The following is a 15,233-nucleotide window of genomic DNA, read 5'->3' as shown; positions in this document are numbered from 1 at the left end:
AGTGTGTGTTGGAAAAAATCTCTCGGTGTGTACAAGACCCAACGCACTCATCAACCATTAACACAGAGAAGCATACTCCCAGCGGCTTCTGTTATGTAATAGTTGGTCCAAAAAGTAAGCTACACAAACTTCCAGTGGTGTACAGAGGGGAGGATTGTATACCGGTGTTCTTACGGATGTTAATGAAGGAGAATGAAGAAATCCAGCGGATTCTCAAAACTGTGAAACCTCTCCGCATGACAATGAATGACGAGAAGAAATTTGAAGAGGCAACCATTTGTATAGTGTGCGATAAGCAACTCCGCGAAGATAAGGTTCGACACCATGATCATATATCCGGTGAGTACGTCGCAGCATTACATAACTCGTGCAACTTGCAATTACGTTATTCCAGCCACGTACCACGCGGATACGACAGTCATATTGTTATGCAGGCAGCGGGTATTTTCAAAAGTGAAGACATCTCGGTGATACCCAACAACATGAAAAAATACATATCTTTTTCAATCGTTGACCTTCGTTTCCTGGATTCCCTCTAATTCCTTCCAGCGTCATTAGATAAATTGGTATCTAATCTTTCCCGATCGGAGTTTCACCTGATGGACGACATCTTCCAAGAAGCAGATATGCTGGTGAGGAAAGGTGTGTATCCGTACGAGTATATGGATTCTTTTTCCAGGTTTTCAGAAACGCAACTTCCACCCCGCGAAGCTTTTTTCAGTAACCTGTCTGGCGATGGAATTAGCGAAGAAGATTACGCCCACGCACAGCTCGTATGGGAAAAATTTCGCATAAGAAACCTTGGAGACTATCGCAACCTCTACGTCAAAAGCGATACTGTCCTTCTAGCAGATGTCTTGGAAAATTTCAGGAACTTATGCATGACCTACTACAAGATTGATTGCTGCCATCTATACACGGGTCCAGGTCTTGCTTGGGAAAGCTGTTTAAGGATGACCAACGTACAGTTAGAACTTCTCACCGACATCGACATGCATCTCATGTTTGAGAGTGGTATTAGAGGTGGTGTCTCGATGATTACACACCGCCATGCTGAAGCAAACAGTCGATACAGCGAGCAGTACAATCCTAATGAACCAACGAAAGAAATTGTGTACTGGGATGCTAATAATTTATATGGACTCGCCATGTCTCAATATCTCCCTCATTCAGGTTTCCGATGAAGGAGCGAAGAAGAAATAGCAAACACCCGATTTCTCCTGCATACCCGAGGATTCACCGAAAGGCTACGTTTTGGAAGTGGGTTTGGAATAACCAATTGAACTACATGACGATCACTCGGATTATCCTCTCGCTCCAGAAAACATTGAAATTACGGAAGATATGTATTCTGATCACATGAAGAACATCTGGGAAAAAATGAACCCCACGAAAAAACCAGTGAAATGCACAAAGCTCACACCGAACCTATTCGACAAGGAAAATTATATAGTGCATTATAGGAATCTACAATTTTATCTAGGTCACGGACTAAAACTGAAATATGTGAAGAGAGTGATCGAATTTGAACAGAGACCATGGCTTAAACCGTACATCGATTTCAACACTAGGTGTCGCCAAACAGCATCAAACGATTTTGAAAAATCATTCTTCAAATTGATTAACAACGCTGTATTCGGGAAAACGATGGAAAACCAAAGAAAACACGTAAATGTCAAGATTGTCTGCACTGAAAGAAAAGCGAAAAAATTAGTTGCTTTCCCCGCCTTCGAAGCTTTCAGGATATTTAACCATGATCTAACTGCGGTCAAAATGAAAAGACTGAAGTTGAAGTTAATGCGACCCATTTATGTCGGATTTTCAGTTATGGATATTAGCAAGATACGGATGTACAGCTTCCATTACGGCTGGGTAAAGACAAAGTTTGGGAACAAGGCTCAACTTTTGTTCACGGATACAGATTCCTTGACGTATGCCATAGAAACTGATGACCTACACAGCGTTATTTTATCAAGTATGGAAGAATTCGACACCTCGAATCATCCGTCCGATCACAGACTCTACAATGTTCAAAACAAGGCAGTGCTTGGAAAGATGAAAGATGAATCACCCGGAGATCCTATCCTCGAATTCATAGGCCTAAGATCCAAGATGTACTCTTACGTTACAGGAAAACAGGAGAAACCTACTGCAAAAGGAGTGTGCAAAGCAGTCAACAACAAAGAGTTACGTCATCACCTGTACAGATCTTCCTTTTTCAACCAAGTGAGGTATCGGCATAACATGACGAAGATAACTCATTTCAAACATCAGCTCTACACATCAGTCATCAGGAAGATTACTTTATGCCCATTGGATGACAAGCGTTATATTTTAAGGGGATGGGTGCTCCACATTAGCATATGTTTTATGCTAAGTGGTTAATGCACAGTTAGCTTGGGTTTTAGGTAGATGGGTGGGATAGGGCCTCCCGTTACTTTTAAGTCATGTTATTTTTTTTATTTTAATATAATTAAAATTAAAAAATGTTTATATATCTCATTTTTATAATAATGTTAAGATAAGATTATTTGAACTTCACTCATTTTTAACCTCATCTAAAATTCTATTCTCAAGTAGATATAATTAAACTTCTTTTTTAGTTATTTTATCTCCAATGTTGGGGGGGGGGGTTATACCTTTAGGTTATTTAAATTTTTCTTTCGATATCAAGTAGCTTTATCTTGTGAGCCGCAGTGACGTCGACCAGGAGTGTACACAACCGGGGGACAAGACTGCCCACTGGTCTAATCACCTCGGTTGTATCAGGGCTTAAAGATATCGATCTCATTCAGTTATTTTAAGTAATTTTATTTTAACTTCATGTGTGTATGTTCTCTTTTAATTCTTCGCCTACATTATTATGGTTTGGGGGGGGGAGGGGATGGTTACACCTTTTAGTTACCTTTCAAAATTAACTGTTAAGTAGTTTTTATTTAAATTTCACTGCATCTCTCATGTTAGGGGAGGTTTGGGGAGCAACATTGGAACCTTTAGATTATTTAAATCCTCATTCGACTTTTGCTTTTAAGTAGTTTTTTTATTTAAAATTAATTCGATATCACATTCGATGATAACCAGATGGTGGTGTGAGTTATCAGTATCGACAACTGGGTGACGAGACTGTCCCAAGGATGGGAGTCTTGTGTACGACACCTAGGTGGCGTCTGCCGAAAATGCTATTAATTACGGTTCCATCCTCACTAAAAAATGTCATTCGAGGTCTGTAATATTAAGTAGCTTTATTTAAACTACGTTACGGGGGGGGGGGGGCTGCGTGGTGTATCTTCAGGTTATTTATTTAGCTGTTAAGTAGTTCTATATACATATCAATATATTGCTATGGGGGGGGGGGGTCTTTAGGCTAATTAAATTCTCTTTCACCATTTGCAATTAAGTAGTTTCATTTTTACTCACGAGGATGCTATTATAGCTTGGCAGTGACGCAAGTGTAATAGACACCCGGGTGGCAAGATGTCCAAAAAAAAAAAACCCCGGTGTGGCGATAGCGTCGGAAGGGACTCTTGTGTTAGGGGTGGCTGAAATGATGCCACCACGACCGGTCGTCACATCCAGATGGCGAGATGTTCAACCCGGTAACGACGCCAAATGGGTTTGGATTCTCGTGTTACGGGTGGCTGAAATATTGTCACTACGACCGAGTCAATTAACACTTGGGTGGCAAGATGTCCAGATAACCCGGTTGCGACGACAGCGTCGGCCATATGGGTTTGGGCTCTTGTGTTAGGAGTGGTGAAAATAATGTTACCGCGACCGAGTCGGTTAACATCTGGATGGCGAGATGTCCAAAAAAAAAACCTCGGTAGCGACGGCAGCGTCGGCCGGAGGGACTCTCGTGTTAGGGCGGCAGGTGCCGCAACGACTCGGTCAGCGGGCACCTGTGTGCATGCATGCCTGCATACACGCTCCTGTGTATGTGTGTGTGTGTGCGTGCGTGCGTGTGTTCGACTCTTTTTTCCTGTGTGGAGGTTGGAGAGGTTGGATTTTACGATGGCGGGTTGCTCTATATCAGCGGAGAAGTCGTTGATGATGATGATGGTGGTTTTAAGAGCGACCCTTTTCCAACTTAAAAAAAAAAGTGACTATGAATTGCGAAAGGGTACGCCCGGTCGATTACTCATCCACATCACTTGCCGTGGTTGTAGAGTGTCAGTCACGTGCAGCTCAGAAACGGAGGTGGCGCTCCGGCTAACACCCTTGAACAATTGTTAAATTCAACGATTAACAAATTCATTTTCTTAGAAAGGGGAATTTGTATTAAAAAACATTTTTTTTTTTTCAAGGGAGAGCGAACCGTTGCTGTGGTAAAGCCGGTAGCTGTTGTGTTCCCTAGGATGATTATTAGCTTTCCGTTGATCTTTGGCCTTCCCCCCACCCCCACTTATAGAGATGATGATGATGATGTACTGTGGTCGCAACGCTCATTATCATCAGAGGCATTAATTGACTTTTGGCCTCCTCCTCGCCAGAGAGATGATGATGATGATGATGCACGATGGTCTCCTCCTTAACATGATGACAACGCATCAACGGAACCATTCCCCAACCATGAGAATTCCTCAAGCCCTGAGTTGTTAGAGGGGTCTTCAAGCCCCGAATCGTCTATGCCTAAGATTAAATATTTAGGTAGATTATGGAACTTGCTAGATAGTGACGACGACTTCCAATAAAACGGTTAAAATCAAAGAAAAAAATGTTTTTATTTCCAAACATTGTTTATCAAGCGATGTAATTGTTTCGAATTCAAAATTATCTGCGTTTTGTTATCCACAAGCATTCTAACATCATATGCTTTGTTACATTGAGTTAAGTATACATTATGACCGAGCGGTTCGGAAAGAGTGCAGTTCTTTGTTATCAGTACAGCATTTTCGGAGACAAGTGTCATTATGGTTATCAACGAGAGAATGGAAACAGCGGTCAACAGTATTCTAAACAAACGTTGTCTCACAGAGTCAGCCATTTCTTCTTGAACTTCTTGTTTCTTATCAAGTGTTGGGGCAGGCGTATCTTTTGTAAACCGTCTAGGAATTCTTTTTCGGCTGGAAGGCTCTTCTTTTTTTGTACGCTAACAACTTTCGATATCAGGTCGGAAATGCTTGAGTTTTTTATTTTCACCCCTTTATATATGAATCGACCATTCGGCGACCATTGAATGACTTCGGGAAAATCTTTTAAATAATTCAAAATTTTTCCAGAAAGTAAACGGTGAGATTTCGGTATTGTCAACAACGGGTTCGGTGATTTGTCGAGATCTCGCACTTTCGACTTTTCTTCCTCTTTTTCTTCTGAGACAAGAGGAGAATGATTTAACTGCGAGTTATTCTCTAACGCAGTGTTCTTCTTATTTAGAATTTGATGATAAAACTTTATCTTAACATCATCGGGAAGTTTGCTGTTTATTATCTTGTCCATCTCGCGGTCGAGTTCCGAAAGCTGTGACTCCTTGACAACGTGGCGATTTACTCTTTCTTCTGGAACAATCACCACCATTTTTTTGGTGAATTCCATATCCTATTAGATTGGATATCAGCCCGATAGCTGCTGGTAATAGAACTTGTAAAAAACCGCCCATCTGTACGAGAACCCTTTTCTTTTTATATAGAGGCACCTTTTTCTCTGCTAACACTCGGAGTGTGTTCTTATATTTTCGAAGTCTCTCTTTCTCCTTGGTCGATATCGGGATATTACCGTGCAGCAAGTTCAACGCGCATTCACAGACTGTTTTGACATCTGATTTAGGAAGTCTTTTTAATAATGTCGCACCTTGTTTTCGAGGACATGCACGTAACAGCCTCAACACTTGTTGCTTCCTCGTAGACATGTCATCAAATAAGTAGCTCAGCTTGATACCGTAGTCTTTTAACGTCTCGGTTGATACACGTATTGCACCTGCGTAGGTAGCACGTTAGTGCGTAAACGCATTTTTTCATCGGTTTCTTGTCTGAGATCAATCAAGAGGTATGAATAGGCGGATTTCGTTGCATCTGCGTAACTATCTTGGAAGAACTTAATTTTCGTGGGATACAGTTGTCTTCCCAGGTGGGTGATTTGGTTCAAGTCCCTCCTATTTTTGAATAAAAATATATAATGCGAATTTAGCGTTATTTCCCGCAACCCTTTATGAAAAAAGTTCTGAGTTATAAAAATAACTGATAAATTTCTATGATGACTGTATTTAGTGAATAGTTTAACCATCTTTTGCTCAGACGAAAGCTCAGACATAAGATCATCGAAAATGAGCAACGCGTTATTAACCCCTTTCAAAATCATAGTCATCTCGGAATTCGACATCTTTGATTTCCTTATGCAGTGGTTGAGATTCACCGTAGAACCATACTATTCGTTTCGGTAATGGTTTTATGAGTTTATCGCGGTGTTCAAGCAGCCCTTTCAGAAAATAAGTTTTCCCGCTCCCGCTTGCTCCGGCGCAGACTGCCGTAAACGGTGGTGTAGCGTTAATGGTTCCATTTTGAATAATGACAAGATGCACGTTATGTAAATCAGTTTTATTGGAAAGAAAAATATTTTTTCACAAAATTAAACACTCGCAAATCGTTGTTTACATTGAAGCGGGATTTATTTATTTATTTATTTATTTACAATAACCCCAGAAGGCATGAAATGCACTTATACTGGAAGAAAAAAAAATAATAGTCAGTACGGGAAGCACTTCGCATACGGAGCCAGGTCGAAATCCCCAATAGTGGAAGCAAATCTTGCGTAGGAGGCACATACAAGCTCTGATGGAAGACTGTTCCATATTCTTGCCACACGGCATCTATATCCTTGGAAAAAACAATCCCTTCTAGCCATTGGTATTCTTATTTGGAAGCGATGCCTACGTAGGTTAACTCGCCTGTCTATGATCTCAAAGAAAGGCTCTCTTGATGGTAGATAAACAATTCGGTGGACTAGTTTGTAGCACATCTTCAGATCTGCAGCGATTCTACGCCATTCCAGTGAGTGTAAACCCAGAAATTGAAGTCTCTGGCAATAAGATAGACCGCTCATGCCAGGTATTCGTTTAGTAAACGACCTCTGTGGCTTTTCGAGGAGCTTTATGTCCTTGATTTTGTAAGGGCTCCATACTTGCGAACAGAACTCCAGGGTCGGGCGAACGTACACACAGAAAGCATATGACAACGTATGCGCATCACACTTACGGTATGCCGTACGTAACATATATGAAATTCTATTAGCTTTGCAGACTATGCCATGATAATGATCAGTGAAATCCAGAATGCGGCTCATTGCAATACCTAAATCCACGCATGTATCCAATTGCTGTAACGTTTCATTACCTAGTTGGTAATATTCAGGATCGGTGCGTCTACCTAAATGCATTGATCCACTTTTTGATGATGAAATAGGTAGCTTATACTGACAACTCCACTGGAAAAGTTGTTGGCATGCAATTCTTAAGCCCCTAGTGTTTTCCACTGGAGAGAATAACTTCACGTCATCAGCGAATTGCAATAGAGAGATGGGTGACACAGCATGAGTAATATCGTAAGTGTACAAAGTAAATAAGATCGGGCCTAACACCGATCCCTGGACAACTCCGCTTGGCACCTGACATTCTCTAGACATCACGCTGGCTACGCGAACTTGATGAACTCTGTCTGACAGCAGTTCTTGAATTATCCTCACAACTTTATCCGGAATCCCCATGCAAATAAATGACGTAATGTCCGCAAACTTGCGTATCAGCCGACTGTAGCGCCACATCGTTGTAGTTGAACCATTGATATCTTCTGAGGAATTTCATGATGTTACCTTTCTGGAAGTTAGAAGGTGCCCTTCCAAATGAGTCGAAGAATTCGGCAGTCATGTTATCGTGGAGATAAATCGCCAACCAGTGTGTTCCGGGTTCATTGTTGGTATCAGTGTTAACAATCAAAGCTGCTAGATACTTCCGTATTTTCAAGGGTAACGTATTACTAGCGTAAACATCTGTGAATGTTTTCTTAGTTATCGGGTTTGTTCGAAGAGCACGTTGGATCTGGTCGGAATCCATTAGCTTGAGAAATCACACAAGACACTTCTAGACTTTGTTATATCTATCAGACTCTGAAATTCACCGTAGATGATTACCGAGATGGTTTTTGGTAATGCTTGTGCAAATTTCAGTTCCACACATAAGTTACATTGACGGACTAAGTGTAGGTGTCCACAGTCACTTTGATCGGGCAGCAGCGAGAAACAAAAGAGGGTGTACCCGTTTTGGAATTCCTGTTGCGTTATATCAATACCGCGATCTTCCTCGATTCTAAATAGGTTGTTGTAAGCTCTGACAATGTTCCCGGTTTCAAAGTTGGGTTCCAGAGGTTTATGTGGCACCGGACGCCCGTCTACGTATACGGAGACAAAGGTGAGGTTGTAATGCTTGAAATCGAATGGGTTACATGTAAAGGTGCCGTTGAATGCGTCATTATCCACTAAGCCAATTATAACTCTACGCGGCATTGCACCGAGGTACACATTATCTTGCACGAATGACATGCTACCCTGAGCCACTGAATATACTTTTGTGAGAACCCTATCGATGGGGTATTTGGCCGTAGTCTTCTCTAAAGCTTTTGCATGTCCGATGGCGACGGCTGGATTAACCCTCACTCTCCTTACGAAGAGACTGGCATGTTCAATGATGACGTCATAATTGCTAGTTGGTGCGATCAGGAAGAACGAGGGTTTAGAACGTACTAGACGGATTTTCAAGTCCACCAAGTTGAGCAACAGTCTTTGTTGGAAGAATAAAGAACAATGAATTCTTCCCATCATATCGTAAGACCGACTGTTAACAATGTTTTTGGTTCTCTTCTTCATACCCTCATTATTTGTTGCGTCGGCCATATGTCCCGCGGTGTCCTTGTAGTATCCTTCCATCGTGAGTGGTCCATTCTTCGCATCTCGACCCTGATAATAAGGTTTCTATGTATGCTCGGTACGGGTAAGTGTGAGATGAATTCGTGATGTTCCTACCGTTTAGAGATACATCAACCTGAGAGAAGAAAGAATGTAGCGAGAGGTTCACGAGAGAGATAGGATCTTTATCCGGTAGAGGTTTACCATCCTTCGTAACTTTCAACTTGATATATAGTTGTGTAGCTGACAAGTCAATGCAATCTTCGGTGCTTCCAGCAATATTAAATTCCAACGGACCACGGACCGTCTCTGATGCTTGAGAGCGGGAGAAATTCGATCCATTCACCTCCTTCAATAGCGGTTCGCGTGGGAGGTAAAGCAAACAAGTCCACTTCGCTTTTCAAGCACTCGGGTGAGTTTGCCATGATTAGAGCCATCTTTTCAATCAAAAATATCATGTGTTGCTACTTTCTTCGCTTTCTTTCGAATGATACCTCTCCTCGCTAAACGCTTTCTTTTATGACCTCCAAGCACACCGGTATGGTTGATACGGCATGTTCATAAATGTTTCAGTCTAAAGTGTATTTAACAATCACCTTTCCACGTTCGAATGACACGAATTTCCCCGTGTGCGTCTTTATATAAACGTGAACGGTTCCGAAACTCCTTCGGGCTAGGGGATATTGTGACGGTGTCGACTGGGGAAGGAGCACAAAAAGGAAAACAATTAAATTTACGATTAAGGACTATTTTTGCGTTGTGTTTTGTGACGTCCGTCAACAAAGAAATTGACCATTGAAAATTAATAGAGTTCACACAAAGGGGTTAGTAATGACAAATTAATTTATTCAATTAACAATTAAAATAAGAGCTTCCAACATGATATAACGCCATCGCAAATACTTGACAGGCCGAATTTTAAGTGATTAATTATCTGCATAGAAATAAAACTTAGATTATTTACTGAGGGAGATAATTCCGAGACTATATTCATACGGCACTCACCACCAAAACTTTCGGACCCATCTCAATCCTGATCGTCCATATTCATCACCAGAAATTCCCTTCGTTCTCCTCTCACCTCGACTCTTCTCACCTCCTTCACGACTACGGGGAAAAAGACCCCGTTTTTTGCAGCGTGTCACCTTATATAGGCCCGATGGTACCAGCGGTTCCCTTCATGTCGGCGGCTCTATTATTTCGAGAGACCGTCGAGGCGCCAGAACTGTAACACCGTCTGCGTCTCGCAGTGTTAAGGCCGGTTTACACACACCGTTTTATCGTACGTTCTGGGGGGGGGGGACCAAACCGGTCTGAAAATAGTGTCATTTTTTGGGGATGTCTACACGCAACGATTTTTCAACCGTTTTATCTTGCGATCCAACTTGTGACTGTTGATGGATGTCCACAATGGAAGACGCGCTCTTGCTATTCACTCTTTACCAATTGTATCAGTTGCAGAAGAGCAGGAAGAAAAATAAAAGAAATCGCAGGTCAGAGACATAATTTACTATATTAAAGAATCGATGAAGTGGAGGGAACATAATATAAAATCAAAATACAAAAAAAAAAACGAACTATTCACAAAAAACGAAGATTACCCAACAAAAAAATGTTGGTGCACTGCCATAGGTGGAGATACGCCTGGGGGGGATGCAACCCCCCCCCCCCAGCGTCAAAATTGAAGTCGACAGATATAATGTATATGCGTATATATGAATTGACATTATCATCATGCCCCTTCCCCCCCCCCCAGACTTCAAAGTCTATCTCCGCTTATGCGCAGGGCATGAAAAATACGTACAACTGAGGTCGGTAAAAGGCAAAAAGTGCCCTGAAATATGTCTTCTCATACGTGGATTTTATAGACTCCTTTGAATGGACGCAGACCATTTCAACTTTCGGGTGTCGCTGAGAGATGTGCATAAAGTTTGACCGTTTTCTTCGTAATTGTTTACTTAATCCGAGGTGGCCTCGGTCCGATCCTCCTCGAATTATCGAGAGACTACCGTAACTCTCCACTTGAGTTAAAGTACCACTTTCAGAAGTTTCTCGATAAGCAAAATGGATTATGGCGTGCAAAACATTTCGTACTACCCTCAGCCCGAAATTCCGCATCTACATAAAAAAAGTTTTAGGTGCCCATACTGATCAAAAAAGGTTTTTGACCAGTTCAGCAATTGCAGATCGCAAAGTTATAATTAAAAAAAGTACTTTATTTATACAGCCAAACACGGTTAAAATGATATCGAAGATTCTGCGAAATTTTTTTGGTACAAACGATTCGTCCTTAGTAGAGCCCGGAAGTTCAGGCAAAATGCCACATAAATGGTTTTTTTTTACTTATTTTTAAACTTTTCCGGTAAAAATGCCTTTTTTGAAATTATCGTGCCATAAATGCCTATTTTACCAGTTTTAAGTTTATTAGTGAATTTCAGAGGCATAATCTGTAAAACTTGAATATTACGGGCATTGAAAGCTTCAAAAAAAATCGCTCTTTTTAAAATTTCACAAATCTCAGTATTACTTATCGTCAGAAAGTCGCCCTCCCCAGCCCCATTTAGACGCAACTAAGTGATCTGAGAGATTGGTGTTGGCATGTATTAATTTTGTTTTGACCGGATGATATTAGCCGTGAATGATTTTGTTTCAGATGAACGCAGTCCGTGTTAGAAAAGCGGAGGAAAGTTAGAAATTTGTTTCTCCTCACAGGCTTCATATAATATGTCTCGCTCAGGCATTCGACTGCGTTGTATTTATTTATTTATTTATTTACAATAACCCCAGAAGGCATGAAATGCACTTATACTGGAAGAAAAAAAAAATAATAGTCAGTACGGGAAGCACTTCGCATACGGAGCCAGGTCGAAATCCCCAATAGTGGAAGCAAATATTGCGTAGGAGGCACATATAAGTTCTGATGGAAGACTGTTCCATATTCTTGCCACACGGCATCTATATCCGTGGAAAAAGCAATCCCTTCTAGCCATTGGTATTCTTATTTGGAAGCGATGCCTACGTAGGTTAACTCGCCTGTCTATGATCTCAAAGAAAGGCTCTCTTGATGGTAGATAAACAATTCGGTGGACTAGTTTGTAGCACATCTTCAGATCTGCAGCGATTCTACGCCATTCCAGTGAGTGTAAACCCAAAAATTGAAGTCTCTGGCAATAAGATAGACCCCTCATGCCAGGTATTCGTTTAGTAAACGACCTCTGTGGCTTTTCGAGGAGCTGTATGTCCTTGATTTTGTAAGGGCTCCATACTTGCGAACAGAACTCCAGGGTCGGGCGAACGTACACACAGAAAGCATATGACAGCGTATGCGCATCACACTTACGGTATGCCGTACGTAACATATATGAAATTCTATTAGCTTTGCAGACTATGCCATGATAATGATCAGTGAAATCCAGAATGCGGCTCATTGCAATACCTAAATCAACGCATGTATCCAATTGCTGTAACGTTCCATTACCTAGTTGGTAATATTCAGGATCCGTGCGTCTACCTAAATGCATTGATACACTTTTTGATGATGAAATAGGTAGTTTATACTGACAACTCCATTGGAAAAGTTGTTGGCATGCAATTCTTAGGCCCCTAGTGTTTTCCACTGGAGAGAATAACTTCACGTCATCAGCGAATTGCAATAGAGAGATGGGTGACACAGCCTGAGTAATATCGTAAGTGTACAAAGTAAATAAGATCGGGCCTAACACCGATCCCTGGATGACTCCGCTTGGCACCTGACATTCTTTAAACATCATGCTGGCTATGCGAACCTGATGAACTCTGCCTGATAGCAGTTCTTGAATTATCCTCACAACTTTATCCGGAACCCCCATGCAAGCTAGCTTCCTCAGTAGTAACAATCTGTCTACTTTATCAAATGCCTTTTGGAAATTGACGTAAATTACATCAATCTCTTGTCCATAGTCTATAGCACTCTCCCATATATCATGACAAATCAACTGCTGCACTGGTAAGGAACGGCCAGGAATGAAGCCAAACTGAACTGAGGGGATTAAGCCCATATCGTCGGCAAATGGAAGTAACTGATTGACGATGCATCTCTCGAAAATTTTGCAGGATATATCGGTTAACGATATCGTGCGATAATTATTCGGATCTGCCCTGGAGCCTTTATTCTTATAAATTGGACCAATAACTGCAGATTTCCAAGAGCATGGGATAGACCCGTAGTCATAGAAGGATGTGAAGATGGAGCTAAGCAGAGAAGATATCGGGTCTGAAAGACGTTTGTAGAAACAACTGGGTATTCCGTCAGGACCCGGAGATGATCGACCAGGAAAAGAAGCAATAATGGCTTTTATCGTCTGAGTGCTGAACATGTCACGAAAGAAGGGATGATCATTCATAAGGCCTTGATAACGATAGTCGTAACCGGAACAACTGAAATTATATGAACCAGAAAATATGTCCGCAAAAACGTTTGCTTTCTCATAATCTACCGTTATCGTGGTACCATTCACAGTTAGCGTTGGTATGTCCCGGGATACACGAAGTCTACTGCGGACATCTCGGTGGAAAAAGTTCCGATCATGATTTTTACAGAGGTTGAGGAGATGTAAACTCTCTTTCTCTTGGACGTAATTTGCATAGTTCCTAGCCATGACCTTGTATTGTTCTTTAGTGGTTTGACTAGGTATTGATCTATATTGACGCCAAGCATGCAATTTCCTATTGTTTAGCATTCGTAAAACCTCATCTTTTTTTCTAAATCTCATTTGACGGGGAACATGTTCACGAGACCGCAGAAATAGAGCTGGCAAAGCATCCGCAGCTGAGATAGTTCCAGCCAGTACTTGGTTCTGCAGATCTTTTACAATACCTGATAATCGTGGATAATCTGCATTGTGATAGTTTAGTGTTGATCGGCAATCTAATCCTGCTGTAATATGCAATGAGAAGTGTATCGGCAAGTGCGGTGGATTATCGCTGTTGCAGAAGGGTGGAAGCAAAGCCGCTTGAAAGGAAGCAAAGCCGCTTGAACTCTTAATGCAGCTTTGGGTGGAAGTGCATATACGTCGTAGACCACCGAAGGATCGGTAGCAAACAGAAGATCTAAGAAGTTTTCCCCTTTCGTGGGAAAATCGACCAACTGAACAAGGCCTAGTTCTGCTGATATTGACATGAACTGTGACTCCAATTCAGACGAGAATCTCCCGTTTATCCAATCGATTCCCCGCATGTTGAAGTCCCCGACCAAAATCACCGGAAAGCGCGCAGAGCAGTAATGCCTTAGTTCTCTCCAAAACTCACACCAATGATCTAAATTACATGCTTTATTTGGTGGAACGTACGCCGTAATAAGCCTGCACTTCCTATTTCCGCTTTTTATATCCACCGATATTATCTCAACATCTTGATTTCCATTATGCACGTTCACCAGCTTAGGTTTCAGGCTGCTTCGAATAATAATGCATACACCTCCTTCCGCAGTAGTTTCTCTGTCGTATCGGAAAATATCGTATCCTGGTAGACATATCAAAGAAGACGAAACTGACTGATGTAACCAAGTCTCTGCTATACACAGAATGTCGACCTCGTATGACTGAATGTAACAACGCAAATCGTCAATTTTATTCACAATACTTCTGGGTTTCATGAATATACCTGTAACTCTTGATTCAGAATCGGATGCGTGTTCATTTGTTGAAGTAATTGACGATGACTCTTGTCCGTACAGTCATTGTTGATTAGAGGTGTCCCTCTGACCGGGCAATGCTTCCGTTATAGTACAATCTCCAGCCGGATCCTCCAGATGATATCTGGGAATACCAAAAAACTCTCTGATGTGTATACCAGATGGCCAGTGGAATGGATCACTCAATGAATCCCAATTACTATCGACAGTGGTTAGTACAAAAGATGCATAGTTGTTTGAGTTCCTTGTATTCAGCTTAACGCAGTCGTACTCGAGTTGCGTGTCTTGCAGTATGCGACGTACGTCCGAGATAGATGTCTCTGGAGCAAATCTGTTCACCAGCAACCGACGTTTGCGAACCGTCGGCACTACACGCACCTGCGACGTCGTAGACATTCCCACTCTGAATTCATTACGCCGATCAGTCCCAGTTGCGACGTTGGATCGCTGTAAACGGTCAGGTGGTACTTGATTAATACCATCCACTTTCAAGCGAGGGTGGACTGCCCGAAACGTGTTGTTATTTGACAAATTTTCCTTTCCCCTAAAAGTATCAGTCAATATTTGGGCATACGAAGCGGTAGCAACAGGCTCTGGCAATGATTCACAATTGTTTGCTCCAGATGAGTTCACGTTTGAGCGCATAGCATTTGACAAGTTAGCTATCTCTGAC

This window comes from Pholcus phalangioides, unplaced genomic scaffold (assembly GCF_987345545.1).
Source record: "Pholcus phalangioides strain wild (caught in Gottingen) unplaced genomic scaffold, Ppha-v1.0 ptg000010l_1, whole genome shotgun sequence".
Classification (NCBI taxonomy): domain Eukaryota; kingdom Metazoa; phylum Arthropoda; class Arachnida; order Araneae; family Pholcidae; genus Pholcus; species Pholcus phalangioides.
This window is presented reverse-complemented; position numbering follows the sequence as displayed.